The 12,101-nt window shown below is 42.3% G+C and overlaps 1 protein-coding gene across 4 annotated transcripts in view; it reads left to right on the top strand.

The window, feature by feature from the left end:
- Positions 1-12,101, top strand: part of LOC147242704 (leucine-rich repeat and fibronectin type-III domain-containing protein 2-like) — a 147,422-nt gene that overhangs the window by 89,337 nt on the left and 45,984 nt on the right. The window contains exons 1-3 of one of the 4 annotated variants that reach the window (XM_086188830.1): positions 5,312-5,407; positions 5,517-7,446; positions 7,956-8,033. The exons of 1 other annotated variant lie outside the window; for it this stretch is intronic. The gene's annotated coding sequence lies outside the window, so the exon portion shown is untranslated. Of the gene's footprint in view, positions 1-5,311; positions 7,447-7,955; positions 8,034-8,501; positions 8,996-12,101 lie in introns of those variants that run through there. 2 more of the 4 variants (XM_086188829.1, XM_086188831.1) reach the window with 2 other exon arrangements.

Genomic DNA, 12,101 nt, shown 5'->3' with positions numbered 1-12,101 from the left:
AGCCGGAGTACCCGGAGAGAACCCACGCAGACACGGGGAGAACATGCAAACTCCACACAGAAAGATCCCGTGCCCGAGCCGGGACTCGAACCCGGAACGGGTGCATGATTATCAGAAATAGAATTAAAAATTTTGACAAAATAGTTTAAGGCCACATTAGGATCAGGAATAGCAGTTATGGAGAAAATGTCACTTAGAGACAAACCATATAAGAAATCATGTTCCTCAAACTGTTTAAAAAAGATCTCTTATTAATAAAACAAGGTTTTGATTTTTCCTGTTTAACATTCCTGATGCATGCAATTGGACAGTGGTCACTAAAATCAAGTGGGAAAACCCCAGAGGATTTAAAATTATGTGGCCTGTTAGTTAAAATAAGATCCAATAAGGTGGATTTCTCAGGGTTAGCTGGACTAGGTCTTGTTGGAGCAGAGATTAGTTGAGTAAGGTTTAGGTCAATACACAAATCTTTTAGACCATCAGATGTATTACTAAGCCAGTCAAGATTCAGGTCACTGAGTAAAATTATTTTTGAAGGAAGATGAGATGAAAGCAGACGGGCAAAATCAGTAATTGCAGTAGCCGGTGCAGAGGGAGGATGATGAATGCCCAAAATAAGCAGTTTTCCACAGTTAGCACTGTTACCCAAGGAGACACTTAAGGCCAAATATTCAAAACATTTGGGGATAGACACAAGCTAACAACAGTTACAGAGATTTTTTTCTTAATAAAAATGGCTACACCTCCACCACGCGTGGGCTTACATCTATCAGACCTAAAAACATTATATCCGTCAATGGCAATGTCATTATCACTCACTTGATCTGATAACCACGTTTCGGAGAATACAAAAACATCAGCCTTTGTTTGTAAGGACAAGATATCCATATAATCCATTTTAGAAATCAGACTACGCACATTAATATGAATAAAACCCAATCCTTTTTGCAAAACAAAATCTGCCTGAGATGTAAGGAGTGAAGGTGTGAACACTTGTTGTGACTCAGATCGCTGGTTATCTAATAGTTTAATCTTGATTAAATTGGTAGAATTTCTGTGCATGATCTGTTTACAGTGTCTAGCAGACTGTTTTGTATCCAAAACTGGAATAGTGTAAGTAGACAATGGAGCACAAGCAGCCTCAGCTCTTTCTGAGATCCTAAAAGGAGAAGTGGAATCAGGGATAGCCAAAGGGACAGCGCAAGCAGTAGTAACAGCATTAGTAAAACCAGTAACAAGACAGGGACAGAGCTGTAAGATGAACAGATCACGGGCTGAGTAGTGTCTTGCTGGAGAAAACATCATTGCAGGCTAAAGGCAATGAAATTTATGAAGTTGAAAGCTAATGGGAGAAAAACTATCAAATTGTATGTCTTGTCCTTCATCTGCCTCGAAGGTTTCTGAGGTTATATTTGCTGTGTTCTCAGCAGATGGCTGGAGAATAATTTCTCTCTAATAAAGAGAATTTTGTCATTGAAGAAGTCCATGAAATCTTTGCTACCCAGGGAAACCGGAATACTTGGTTCAATAGAGCTGTGGCACTCTGTCAGTCTGGCTACAGTACTGAAGAGGAACCAGGGGTTGTTCTTCTGCTCCTTGATTAGTGCTGAGTAGTAGACTGCTCTAGCTATATGTAGGGCTTTAGCTTCTTATAGCTTTTAAGGCTTTCTTGCCAGACTACATGTGACTCTTCCAGTTTGGAGGAGTGTCATATTCTCTCTGTAGTTTCTTGGTTTTTTGTTTAAGCTGTCTGGTTTTAGAATTGTACCAAAGTGCTTTTTTCCTTGGATTTATTGATTTCTTTTTTAGTGGGGCAACTGAGTCCAAAGTTGTTCTTAAGGTGCCTGATGCACTAAAGATAAAATGATCAATTAGGGAGGGACTAAGTTTGACATCAGCGTCCTCAGTTAAAATGGGACATGGCACTGAATTTAGCACCAATGGAATCGCTTCCTCAAATCTAGCTATGACATGTTCATCATGTGAGAGACGGAGTAGGCACCTCCCATTTCACCTACACGATTATCTGGTCAGTATATGCCAGCGTATTAAACCCCCTCAACAGTGGGTCAGTGGGTATTTGCCACCCCTATATCGAACCTCACAGATGACCACAGCTCAGCTCCCTTTCATCCATTCCTCAGGTACAGCTGATTCTCAACCTACCAGCTAGAATATCTGTACCATAACTCCCTAGCCTTCCAGTCAGCCATTCCAAGTCAAACTATTCCCCAGCCATTTGCTTGTCGCCACAACCTTCACCAATACACAGCAGCTATGCATGCCTTGCAACGACAGTATGGACAACCGCATCACCTAGCGCAAGCGGAAATAGCATCGATCCTGAATTACCCCTGACATCAGGGCAGGAGACTCCAATGTGTTCCAGAGCTTTGCGCTCTGAGTAGACCTGCAAATAGGGATGCTTACTTTGCTGGAAGGCACAAATGAACTGTAGCTTATGTCCACCAGTAACTTGGGTAGACTCTTGAGAAAACTTCCCAAGTATTTGAGAGACAGTTTTATTGAACATCTCCAATTACATGGTCAATGCAGATGTGCAGTCTTAACCCCTACAACCTGAAGGGTTTTACAGATTGGCTTAAGGTGACAGCTGAAGTGCAAAAGTTATCTTCCAAAATGGCTCAACGGAACCAACCGGAGAAGTCCTCTGGCATAAAGGGAGATAAACCTGTGCAGACGCCAAGGAACCATCCACCCATGATGATCTATCATAAAAGAGATACTCCAGCAGCAGAGTCTGTTCCACGAACACCATCAGTTCCTTCCAATCTCAAGCCTAAGAAGGCTGCAAAGGCACCGATCATTACTTTTCCCAGTGCCCAATCAGCATCACACATACTCCTGAACAGATAGAGATGTGGACTGCAGAAAGAATTGTTGTTGTTATGTTGGAGGTGTACAAGTATGTACCAATGTATGGAAACATGTATACTCATGTATCAATACTTGTGTGGATCTCATACTAAAAAATTGCGGTCGCAAGAACTGCGAAAGTTGCGTACGCACAAAAATATAGCCCGTTTTCACAAACAGTTTGTCTCAAAGGGCTTCACATGGCATCACAACAACATCCTCTGCCCTTAGACCTGCATTTGACACCATCGACCACAGCATCCTGCTACAGAGACTAGACCATGACATTGGGATGAAAGGAACTGCCCTAAAATGGTTTAAGTCCTACTTATCTGACAGGTTTCAGTTTGTTAATGTTAATAATGACCATTCGGAGTATAGCAGAGTTACATATGGTGTACCACAGGGTTCAGTTTTAGGACCGATTCTCTTCACTCTTTACATGCTCCCATTAGGTGACATAATCCGGAAGCACTCGATCAACTTCCACTGTTATGCAGATGACACACAACTTTACTTGTCGATGGAGCCAGACGACACAAGCCAGCTTACTCATCTGCAAGACTGCCTGAAAGACATTAAATCCTGGATGTCCTCTAACTTCTTAATGCTCAATTCAGATAAAACTGAGGTAATCATTTTTGGACCTAAACACCACAGGGACACGCTCTTGAATCGGATCTCTACTCTAGATGGCATCAACCTAACTTCGAGTACAACTGCAAGGAACCTTGGAGTCATTTTTGACCAGGACCTTTCCTTCAGCTCCCACATAAAGCATGTGACTAGGACCGCCTTCTTCTATCTGCGAAGTATCGCTAAGATTAGGAATATCCTTTCCCAGAGTGATGCTGAAAAACTGGTGCATGCATTTATCACTTCTCGGCTGGACTACTGCAACTCTCTCCTGTCAGGATGTCCTAAATACTCTCTAAAGAGTCTCCAGCTGGTCCAGAACGCTGCAGCGAGGGTTTTGATGGGAGTTAAGAAGAGAGAACACATCTCTCCCACTTTAGCTTCTCTCCACTGGCTTCCTGTAGGATCTAGAATCGACTTCAAAGTCCTTCTGCTAACTTATAAGGCTCTCAATGATAAAGCTCCATCCTATTTGAAAGAGCTCATTAGTCCCTACTGTCCGACCAGAGCACTCCGCTCCCAGAATGCAGGTCTTTTAGTGATTCCCAGTATCAATAAAAACAGACTGGGAGGTAGAGCCTTTAGTTACCGGGCTCCTCTACTGTGGAACCAGCTCTCTCCATGGGTCAGAGAGGCAGACACTTTAACTACGTTTAAGTCCAGGCGTAAGACCTTCCTCTATGACAGAGCCTTCAGTTAGGACTGGTTCAGGTAGCTCTGAACCATTGATAGCTATGCTGCTACAGGCTTAGACTGCTGGGGGACACATCAGGTTACATGGAGCCCTTCCCTCCTCTCCTCTCCCCCTCTCTCCTCCTCTCCTCCCTGCACATTTTTGGAACTGTCATTACCATTACTTGTTGCACTTTGTAGTTTGGCCTTGGTGTCTCGCAGTCTCTCTGTGTTTCCACAGATCCACCAGAGCCCCAACCGCCGCCTGCATCGCCCCCCCCCCTCTTATTCCCTACTGTTACACTGGCCTGCGCTCCCCTTCCATGAACCAGTCTGCCATCCAGTCCCCCATCAAGCTGGCTTGCTCTCCCTGCCTCCCCTACCAGAAGCTTCCTTCTTCAGCTGTTATTAACATTTCCGTGTATCCCACATTTTGTATTGTAAACTTTTTTCTTGTCTGTAACAACATCTACTGCACGTCTGTCCGTCCTGGGTGAGGGATCCCTCCTCTGTTGCTCACCCTGAGGTTTCTCAGATTTTTCCCTGTTAAAAGGGTTTTCTATGGAGTTTTTCCTCAGTCGATGTGAGGGTCTGAGGGCAGAGGATGTTGTTATGATGCCATGTGAAGCCCTTTGAGACAAACTGTTTTTGAAAACGGGCTATACAAATAAAATTGTATATTTTATTGCCTTGCCTAGACCCTCACATCAACTGAGGAAAAGCTCCATAGAAATCCCTTTTAGCAGGGAAAAATCTGAGAAACCTCAAGGTGAGCAACTGAGGAGGGATCCCTCACCCAGGACGGACAGACGTGCAGCAGATGTTGTTACAGAGAAGAAAACAGTTTACAATGCAAAATGTGGAAAACATGGAAATGTTTATAATAGTTGAAGAAGGAAGCTGCTGGTAGGTGAGGCAGGGAGCAAGCCAGTTTGATGGGGGACTGGATGGCAGACTGGTTCATGGGAGGGGAGCGCAGGCCGGTGTTACAGCAGGGGATTAAAAAGGGGGGGGCGATGCAGGAGGCAGTTGGAGCAGAGAGATGGAGCTCTGGTGGATCTGTGGAAACACAGAGAGACTGCGAGACACCAAGGCCAAACTACAAAGTGCAACAAGTAATGGTAATGACAGTTCCAAGAGCAGCGGGTGGCGGCAGTCACGGGCAGCACCTCTGTGAGGGGGATTATCGCTGCCACCCACGCTGACGCCGAGAGCCTGAAGGGTAAGTGGCAACTCCATTTCTTATGCAACATTTCCACATACTTTGTCACAGATGTGAAGGCAACAAATACACAGAATCAGCTATTTAAATAAACAATTATGTTTAACAGAATTTGATCCGTCAGCCATGCCGCCGATGTGCAGCACACCTGCTGGCTCAGTCATCCGCCAGGACCAGTGGCATTCGGGCCAGCCCATCCTCACACAGGCGGTCCTGTAGTCGCAGGAGGACATTTTTAGGGGAATAACGGGGACAATGAGCGGCTCGACTGGCTGATAAATGTTCTGGAACGTTTCGTGGACAAAATACATCAATCTGGCTTCATGAATTGTGTAATCACTTCTTACCCTTTCACATTGTGGAAATAAAATTCTGGCGTGCGAGGACGGCTGCCCGGCTGCGTCCATCCCTCCAGCCTTTGCGCATCGATGATCTGCACATTGATGGAGTGGAAACCCTTACGATGAACATAAGCGTATTCCTCATGGGACAGCGCTTTTATGGCAACATGAGTACTGTCAGTGGCTCTGAATACATTGGAGAATCCGGCTCTTGCTGCAATTTTCGCTTTAATATTTCTTATAATATCATTCAATGATCAGGTCCACCACCCAGGGCATGGCCCGGTTGAGGGTCGACTGATGGTCCGCCATCTCCCGCTGGAGGGCTTTTTTGTGCTTGATGAATGTGCGGTTACCAATTAATGTCAGTTACCAAACACCACCACAGGGTGTCGCCAACAGACCAAAGTGCAGTTAACACAAGAATCGGCTTTCCACCTACTTCTACAGCACCTACGGAGTTGGCATGAAACGGCGCAAGAATCGACGAACATTTTGCGTTGATACATCTGAACGTGAGCGCCGATCCTGGTGTACACAAGTTTTTCTTGTGTAAACCTCATTGATACATGAAGCCCCTGAAGCCTGTACACCCAAGAAGGCTTGTCGTGAATGCCAAGGAATCCACCTGAGAGTCTTGCACATCGTAGCCAAACCAAGCCCAGGGGTGTTTTATTTATCAGATCTTATCTTATGGCAGACTGAGGACATACAAAAAGTTAGATATGGTAATCTGTGTTTTTATTGCAATTTACTTGAGTGATGTTGAGGGAATGTATAGTGTTCAAAGGTGCCTTCAATTTCCATAATTTACTAAATTTAGGGTCATATGCTTCCTATTGGTCTTAATTTATGTACATTGTTGTTTATCCAGTCAAAGCAGAAAACAAAAGCATTATTCTTCAAACCAACATTATAATTACTGGCCCTCTATTAGGATAATGTAGTGTAAGTAACACAGTTTTAAAGTTTTGTGTAACTATATTGTGTAGAAACTACTTGATGTGTATTGAGGGTACATGAATTTGTTCGGATCATGTTGGGGTGAAGCGAGTCAGCAATGTAGCAATGTTAATTATTATGATACCCCACATGATCTTGTCTTGCGCGCTTTGCATTGTTGGTAGAAGAAGGCAATCATTTCTCTCACATCCAAGGGCTCACACTATTGGTACGGCACACCACTATTTCGGTAAGTCTGGTTTTTTTGATTGAATAAATGTAGTTTAATGTCTAGAGAGTCACCATGTAACGTTAACATTAAATAAGTGCCGTGAGTTTATTTGCTTGTGCTGTTTTATCACCATGTTTGAGGTTTTTTTTTGAGCGGTAGCCGTGAATTAGTTGTTAGCCTGTTAGTTAATTCCACTTTACTCACTGACATAATCATAAATCATGGAAACTCTTATATAGTCAGCCCAGTGTTTGAACATGGAACGTGGTTAGTCTACCTTATGCTTCAGTAATGAGAAGATATTTTCTGTTCTCATCCAAGAAGCCAATAATCACATTATTTAATATTTTAGTTGATGCAGTGTACCCAAATAAATTGGCTAGTGAGTATTCATCATCAACATGTTTGTATATTGAAATACAGTTTTGCGATGTCTTTTTCTCTGTTTTGCTCCAGATTGACAGACAAACTAATGCCCATATCTCCTGGAGTCAGCTGATGGATCGTGGACTCAAGTTTTTGTGGTGAGAACAGGACGTTGTATTTGCTTTTATAGTTACCATAATTATAATGCCTTTTACCTGTTTATATTGTCAAATAGGTGATAAATATAATTAGTTTAGCTGGTGTGGTGTACTTGGGTGGACTGTTTTGTGTTTTGCAAGTGGTTTTGATATTTTGCCCCAGTCATGTGTGGGAACAGATTGGACATAATATTAAAAAAAAAAAAAAAAAAAAAAGTTCACCACAGCACACTCCATCACTCCATCACTTTTACATGTATTTACTCAACTATCATTTATCTAATCTTTTGGAATCATTAAGTGGTGCCCTGCCCCACATCTGGTTAGCCATTTCACCCCTTGTTAATTGCGGAAATCCTTATTAGATTTAACAGCTCACCCTCTTACTCTTGTGTATACCTCCCCCTTGTTATTATTCTCTATGTTTGATATTTGAAGACTTATTTTTTTAATCAAACACCATTTTTTCCTTACTAGACATTAACCCTTCTTTGTTTCCACATTTACAGGTGGTGAAAGGTGCTAGAAGTATTCCAGTGACACACAGTAAATGGGACAATGCAAGGCTTGCCCTTAAGATTTTCCAAGTAGGTTGCATATTCTGAAGCGTTATCAAGTGACAGATAATTTGGGAATAACAATCATAGTCCATGTTTGCCCATGCATTTTAAGAACTTGGAATGCACTGTTAATTCATTTGAATAGATGTTATGTCATTAAAACTAGTCATCACCTGTCAGAAAGATGATCTTGCGTCTTAAGGCGTGTTCACATGTGTGTTTACATTATCTGTCTTTGTCTCTGTCCTGCTCTCCTGCTCTCTTTCCCCCCAACCGGTCAAAGCAGAGGGCCGTCCCCATTGAGCCTGGATCTGCTCGATGTTCCTACCTGTTAAAAGGAAGGTTTTTGTCGCTCCTGTTGCCTGATGTGCTTGCTCATGAAGAATTGTTGGGTGTAAATTCATTGAAGGAGCATGGTACTAGACCTGCTCTACCTGTAAAGTGTTATGAGATAACTTTTGTTGTGATTTGGCGCTATACAAATAAAATTGACTTGACTTGACTTGAGTTCACACCAAATGTGACGCAAATTTTTTGCACGACAACTTTACATGTAAAGTCTATGTAGAGGGGCGATTAGATTCAAATTCATGTGTATAGTTGCAGGGCGACGCGAATCTCGCAGCTACACACAAACTGAAAATATTCAACTTGCGCGACAAATTCGCGTGACGTTGTGTTGAGAGAGCCTTTCAGAGTTGAGATTACCCTGGCATCAGTGAAGTCACGTCAACAGTCCTGGCTGTAGTTGGTGTCCGTCCGTGATATCCTGACACCGGTCCTTGCTAACAGGTCATCAAACTGGGCCCTCGTCAGCCTGAAGTACTGCGGGAAATGGCCATCGTCCAGGCACTGTTCCCAAAGAAAGCAGTGAAATTACCCCAGCTGAGTGCTCCTCCGGATTGTGCCATGGATCCAGATATGGCGGTGTTTGGTTTTCCACTGTATCTTGGACTTCACAACAGATACAAGCCAGCAACGGTTGTTAGGTCAGCCATGATTGATGATGAAAGAAATGGCGGAAATAAATTGTTCTCGCAGGGAAAAAGTTTGTGCAAATGACAAGAATAAAAATAAATCATCCAGCCATCAAATTTGCGCAAATAAAGCAATGCTCAAATTCACATCGCATTTGGTGTGAACACGCCTTTGGACAGATTACTGGACTCATGTTAATGCACACTTGAAGAAAAATTAGGTTGTAACTTGAATGTTCTTGGATTACAAATTTTAAACAAATGTCTCAGGATCTTTTAAATCTCCCAAGAGCAGGAAACACAGGTCTTATTCCCCCCAAATTTTTAACCCAGGAATTGTAGTATCATCCACCCTTGCCTCAGATACTTCTGATGATGACATTGGTGGGGATGCTCAACCAGGTAGCAGTTCTGGTACTCTAAATGACCTCACAGATGTAATCAAGCACATTTGCTTGCAGTTTTGTTAAAATTAGACATTTTCCCACATACCAAGCAGAGCAAACAATGGATTTTTGGTAGAACTTCACCACTTAGCTGGCTGTCTCTCAAAATCTCATGCTGAAAGTGTTCTAGTGGACATTTTTCAGAAGCACAAGCTCCAAGTTAACACATCTATCAAGCTGTCAAAGAGGAAATAACCCTTTATCTATGCACAGTGAATCCTGTAAATAAGGCTGTAGAGAGGGATGGACATCTGATTTCTGCATATCAACATAAGCAATATTACAAGGCAAAATTTAATGTTGTTGAACCAGTTGAATATATTTTGGATGCAGAAGAGAACAAAACATTCCAGTATGACCCCATCCTAGAATCCCTACAAGTGCTGCTGAGTAGGAAAGATATTGTGGACAAGATAGTTAGTAATCATGAAACACAAAGGGAGACAGACACTGGAAATGAAGTTGGTCTCATAAGGATGGTCTCCAGTGTAAGGAAAATAGTTTGTTGTAAGTTTATCCAAAACTTTGTATGCTGATGACATTGAGGTCTGTAATCCTTTGGGCACCTCCTGCAGAATCCACAAACTTTATGTTGTGTATCGGGTACCAAGTAACCCCCGGGTCTCCCTCTAGTTTGTCTTCGAATTTCCTGGCCATTCTGTGTAAAACAAAATATGTTGAGTCATTTGGTTGTGACATGGAAGTTGATGGCATTTTTGTCCCACATCTGGACAAATCACTGAAGGACACGGTGCAGACTATGGCTGCTGACGATTTAGGAGCACATGCAAGGGTCAAATTATACCCAGAGAGATATGGGGGCCAATTTTTTTTTCCAGCGGGGCCTCCATAGCTCCCCATTTGGCCCTCATAGCTCCCCATTTGGTGTTTAAATTGGGGTCCCTTTTTAAAAAACTTGGCACTTTTTTTCCCGAAATAGTCACCATTTAAAGCCAGTTTAAAAGGATATATCTATTTTAAAATTAACAGTAGGATTTAACTGTTGTGTGATGTCTTTACTCAGTCTTACTCTAGTCTTAACCATCAATATTTGTTGCTTTTCTCACTCACCTCTGATATAAATGTAATGGCATGATATTTACTTCTTTGTATCTGATCAAATACAATTTCATTGTACAAATGAGACAAAATATATGAGAGCAAAGATTGTGCACATTTATTGAACTGTCTTTGTACATATAAATCAAAAACTGCTTTTTTGATACTTCAACATGCAGCAGCTTGTAAATCATAATAACTGTATAAAACTTCTTGGGTCCAGGAGCAGCACTGGTGCCCAGCCTGTAGCTGGTGTTGTCAGCTGTCGCCTTGCTGGATGCTGTTTGTTTTATTTTTTTTGTGAAGCCAATATTTTCAAGGCTTGTTGTCCCTTTTGGTCGCAGTCTTTTTGGTGGCATTCCGTCTGCTCGCTATCACTAATGTGGTCTGACAAATTGTGTCAATAAAGCTTCATTGCATTGAATGGAGCACTCTCGCTAAATGGAAGTGAATGGGGAGGGAAAATATTATGAAGTTAAATGCTGTATTAAAATTAAAAAAGTAAATACACATGAAACAATTTATGGGCAGTAGGAACCAGACTAAAAAAAACCCACAGTCACGCCACTAACCCCTGCAGGGGGTCTTATCTGTTGGTGCCGAGACTTTAGCTATGGGAGCTAAGCCCCATTGAGCCCCCCTTAATTCGAACCCTGAGCACATGGAATAGCAGGCTTGGTGGAGAGCTTTACAGGCCCCTGCTTTTGTCATTTTTGACAGCACCAGCTGTGGACATTCAATCGTATGAGGCTAGGTCAGGAACTTTCAACCTCAGAACAAAAAAAGCATGTTAAACCCATGTCAGAGCAGCCCTAGATGGTGGCAGTAGCTTTTTTTGGAGTTAAAAGAGCCTGTCTTTTTACTGGAGCACTGTCTCATTTTCATGTTGTCAGTGGGTACTCTCCAACATTGCTCATGATCTTTTTGAAGGAATTGTGCCTGTTGATATAGCACATTGCCTCATATTGCAAGTACATCATATTGGATGATATAAACAGTTCCATTCTGCATTTCCCATACAAGTGGACAGACAAAACCAATAAGCCACAATTTTTCCACAATTTTTTCAAGGAGGAAAACCATAGGGGGCAATTCCCATGAAAACTGGAGCTTGATAAGATGCTCCTATTTCTAATTGGTCCCAAGATTCTTGAACATGAGCCAGTATGGCAGGTGTTGTTGGATGTAAAACAAATTGTCGAGCTAGTGGTTGCCCCTGTTCACAGTGTCAAGTCTTTCATGAAACACAAAGGGAGACTTGAGAGCAAAATTTTGGACCAACAACAAAAGATATGAAGAGGTGTTTCCGAACAAAAAAAAAAAATCGCTGCCCAAACAGCACTACATAGAACATTATCCACAACTAATACAACTATTTGGGCCTCTGGCAGAACTTTGGACCATTTGGTGAGAGGCAAAGCACAGTTTCTGTAAAAAAAGTCATGAAATGCACCAGTTGCTTTAAAAAGATGCTCGTCTCTGAAATATCAGTTAATGATTTGTTACCACTTGTCACCTCCAAATAATGATAAACCAGTGCTGGATTTGTCAGTTGTATCCACTGTCCCATTAGATGTTTTGAAGGAAGAGGTTGCTCAAGTTTCTAAACAGAT

This window comes from Aulostomus chinensis, chromosome 20 (assembly GCF_037954235.1).
Source record: "Aulostomus chinensis isolate RoL2024-O1b breed Wild chromosome 20, RoL_Achi_v1.0, whole genome shotgun sequence".
NCBI classification, from domain to species: domain Eukaryota; kingdom Metazoa; phylum Chordata; class Actinopteri; order Syngnathiformes; family Aulostomidae; genus Aulostomus; species Aulostomus chinensis.
The sequence above is the reverse complement of the archived record's forward strand: the minus strand, read 5'-3'. Positions and strand labels throughout refer to the sequence as shown.